Source organism: Hemiscyllium ocellatum, chromosome 33 (genome assembly GCF_020745735.1).
Source record: "Hemiscyllium ocellatum isolate sHemOce1 chromosome 33, sHemOce1.pat.X.cur, whole genome shotgun sequence".
Classification (NCBI taxonomy): Eukaryota; Metazoa; Chordata; class Chondrichthyes; order Orectolobiformes; family Hemiscylliidae; genus Hemiscyllium; species Hemiscyllium ocellatum.
In genome coordinates this window covers 28,949,467-28,953,832 of record NC_083433.1, presented here as the reverse complement: position 1 = coordinate 28,953,832, position 4,366 = coordinate 28,949,467, and the positions used below count along the sequence as shown (strand labels likewise).

General features: G+C 45.7%; 1 non-coding gene across 1 annotated transcript; it reads left to right on the top strand.

Moving 5' to 3' along the window:
* Positions 1-3,785: 3,785 nt before the first annotated feature.
* Positions 3,786-3,872, top strand: trnastop-uca (transfer RNA opal suppressor (anticodon UCA)). The gene has a single exon. It is a non-coding gene; the product is annotated as a tRNA-Sec (tRNA).
* The last annotated feature ends 494 nt before the right edge of the window (positions 3,873-4,366 follow it).

The following is a 4,366-nucleotide window of genomic DNA, read 5'->3' as shown; positions in this document are numbered from 1 at the left end:
GTCCAACTCATCCATGCTGCCCAGATATCCTAACCTAATCTAGTCTCATTTGCTAGCACTTGGCCCATATCCCTCTAAACCCTTCCTATTCATCGACCCATCCAGATGCCTTTTAAATGTTGCAATTGTACTAGCCTCCACCACTTCCTCTGGCAGCTCATTGCAGTGGTGTGGGTACAGATAACACCCTCTGTGTGAGAATGATGCTCCTTAGATCACTTTTATATCTTTCCCCTCTCACCCTAAACTTATGCCCCCTTGTTCTGGACTCACCCCACCCCAAGGAAAGGGCTTTGTCTATTTACCCTATCCATGCCCCTCATAATTTTATAAACCTCTATGAGTTCACCCCTCAGCCTCCAACACTCAAGGGACAACTGCCCCAGCCTATTCAGCCTGTCTCTATAGCTCAAATCCTCCAACCCTGGCAACATCCTTGTAAATCTTTTCCGAACCATTTCAAGTTTGACAACATCCTTCCGATAGGAAGGAGACCAGAATTGCACGCAATATTCCAGTAGTTGCTTAACCAATGTCCTGTACAACCGCAACATGACCTCCCAACTCCTGTACTCAATGCTCTGACCGATAAAGGAAAGCATACCAAACGCCTTCTTCACTATCCTATCAACCTGCGACTCCACTTTCAAGGAGCTATGAACCTGCACTCCAAGGTCTCTTTGTTCAGAACACTCCCTAGGACCCTACCATAAAGTGTATAAGTCCTGATTTGATTTGTTTTCCAAAAATGCAGCACCTCGCATTTATCTGAATTAAACTCCATCTGCCATTCTTCACCCCATTGGCCCATCTGATCAAGATCCTATTGTACTCTGAGGTAACCCTCTCCGTTGTCCACTACACCTCCAAGTTGTCATCTGCAAACTTACTAACTATACCTCCTATGTTCACATCCAAATCATTTATAGAAACGACAAAAGGTAGTAGACCCAGCACTGATCGTTGAGGTACTCCGCTGGTCACAGGCCTCCAGTCTGAAAAGCAACCCTCCACCACCACCCTCTATCTTCTACCTTTGAGCCAGTTATGTATCCAAGTGGCTAGTTCTCCCTGTGTTCCGTGAGATCTAACCTTGCTAAGCAGTCTGACATGGGGAACCTTGTCGAACGCCTTACTGAAGTCCATATAGATCACATCCACTGCTCTCTGCCCTCATCAATTCTCTTTTCCCAAGTACAAAGCCATGCTGTCCATCCCTAATCAGTCCATGCCTTCCCAAATACACCTACATCCTGTCCTTCAGGATTCCCTCCAACAACTTGCCCACCTCCAAGGTCAGGCTCACTGGTCTATAGTTCCCTGGTTTGTCCTTACCACCCTTCCTAAACAGTGGCATCACGTTTGCCAACCTCCAGTCTTCCAGCACCTCACCTGTGACAATCGATGATACAAATAGCCCAGCAAGAGGCCCAGCAATCACTTCTCTAGCTTCCCACAGAGTTCTAGGGTAGACCTGATCAGGTCCAGGGGATTTATCCACAATTCTGCATTTCAAGATATCCAGCACTTCTTCCTCTGTAATATGGACATTTTTCAAGATGTCACCATCTCTTTCCTCACTTTCTATATTCCATGTCCATCTCCACAGTAAACAATGATGCAAAATACTTGTTCAGTATTTCCCCCATCTCCTGTGGCTCCACACAAAGGCCGCTTTGCTGATCTTTGAAGGGCCCTATTCTCTCCATAGTCACCCTTTTGTCTTAACTGTATTTATAAAAACCATTTGGATTCTACTTAACTCAATTTGCCAAAGCTATCTCATGTCCCCTTTTTGCCCTCCTGATTTCCCACTTAAGTGTACTCCTACTTCCTTTGTGCTCTTCTAAGGATTCACTCGATCTATCCTGTCTATACCTGACATATGCTTCCTTCTTTTTCTTAACCAAAACTTCAATTTCTCTCATCTTTCGGCATTCCCTACACCTACCAGCCTTTCCTTTTACCAACCTGTCCTTTTTGAAGGCTTCACATTTTCCAGCTGTCCCTTTACCTGTGAACATCTGCCCCCAATCAGCTTTTGAAAGTTTGTGCCTAATATCGTCAACATTCGCCTTCCTCCAATTTAGAACTTCAACTTTTAGATCTGGTCTATCCTTTTCCATCACTATTTTAAAATTAATACAATTATGATCACTGGCCCCAAAGTGCTCCCCATTGACACCTCAGTCACCTACCCTGCTTTATTTCCCAAGAGTAGGTCAGGTTTTACACCTTCTCTAGTAGGTACATCCACATACTGACTCAGAAAATTTTCTTGTACAGTCTTAACAAATTCTTCACCATCTAAACCCTTAACACTATGGCAGTCCCAGTCTATGTTTGGAAAGTTAAAATTCCCTACCATGATAACCGAAATCTCCTTACAAATTTGTTTCTTAATTTCCCGCTGATTATTAGGGGGTCTATAATACAATCCCAATAAGGTGATCATCCCTTTTTTATTTCTCAGTTCCACCCAAATTACTTCCCTGGGTGTATTTCCAGGAAAATCCACCCTCAGCACAGCTGCAATACTATCCCTGATCAAAAATGCCACTCCCCTTCCTCTCTTGCCTCCCTTTCTATCCTTCCTGTATCATTTGTATCCTGGAACATCAAGCTGCCAGTCCTGCCCATCCCTGAGCCATGTTTCTGTAGTTGCTATGATATCCCAGTCCCATGTTCCTAACCATGCCCTGAGTTTATCTGCCTTCCCTGTTAGGCCCTGAAATAAATGCAGTTTGATTTATTAGTCCTACCTTGTCCCTTCCTGCCCTGACTGTTTGACTCTCTTCATTTCTCACCTGTACCAGTCTCAGATTGATCTCTTTCCTCACTATCTCCCTGGGTCCCATGCCCCCACCTTACTAGTTTAAATCCTCCCAAGCAAATCTCCCTGCCAGTATATTAGTCCCCTTCCAATTTAGGTGCAATCCGTCCTTCTTGTCCAGGTCACCCTTACCGCAAAAGAGATTCCAATGATCCAAAAATGTGAATCCTTCTCCCCTGCACCAATTCCTCAGCCATACATTCATCTGCTCTATCCTCCTAGTCCTACCCTCACTAACTCGTAGCACTGGGAGTAATCCAGATATTACTACTCTCGAGGACCTCCTTTTTAAATTCCTGCCTAACTTTCTATATTCTCCTTTCAGAATCACATGCTTTCCCTTCCTATGTCATTGCTTCCAATGTGTACAATGACCCCCTGCTGGTCCCTCTCCCCCTTGAGAACATACTGCACCCTCTCTGAGACATCCTTGATCCTGGCACCAGGGAGGCAATGCACCATTCTGATTTTTTGCTGCTGGCCACAGAAATGTCTGTCTGTGGTTCTGACTAGAGAGTCCCCTAATGCAGTTGATCGCTTGGAACCCAATGTGTCCCTCATTACATTAGAGCCTACCTCAATACCAGAAACACAGCTGTTCGTGCTACATTCCCTGAGAGTCCCCTACATTCTCTAAGACATTGAACTTGTTTGAAATGGGGATAGCCACAGAAGACTTCTGTACCATCTGCCTACCTCTTCTACCTTTCCTGGAGTTAACCCCTCTGCCCGACTGTATCTGCAGTTTTTCTCCCTTCCTTGTACTGCCATCCATCACACCCCGTAGCTCTTGTAAATTCCCCATTGCCTCCAACTGTCGCTCCAACCAAACCATTTGAGCTGATAGGATTCGCATCCAAAGACACTTCCTGCAGACATAATCCTGAGTACCGGGTTCAAACCCCGGACGAGCCCGCATTTCATGACTTGTGCAAGAGTACCCAATTAATTTGCCTGTATGATTCCTAGTGGTCTGGGATGCAGGCTTCAAAGCTGTAGCTGTCTAGCAACAGAATGGTTCAATTCCACCTTCCAGGTGCAGCGTGAGTAGGGATTTGTGCCAGATGCTTCAAGGCCACCTCAGGAATGTTATTTATGGGTGGTACGGTGGCTCAGTGGTTAGACTACTGCGTCACAGCACCAGGGACCTGGGTTCAATTCCAGCCTCGGGTGACTGTCTGTGTGGAGTTTGCACATTCTCCCTGCTCTGCGTGGGTTTCCTTCCGGTGCTCCGGTTTCCTCCCACAGCACCAAAGATGTGCAGGTCTGGTGAATTGGCCATGCTAAATTGCCCATAGTGTTAGATGCATTAATTAAAGGGAAATGGGTCTGGGTGGGTTACTCTTCGGAGGGTCAGTGTGGACTGGTTGGGCCGAAGGGAATCTAAACTCTCCCTAAACACCCACATCCGACAAGAAGAGCATATCACTCTAGTAAAGGCCATCTTTGCTCCTGTACAATCTATAGGCCCAGAAAATAGCACCGTCAAGATTTCACAAACTTAGAGAATACCTTTATCTGCACCTACAGAAC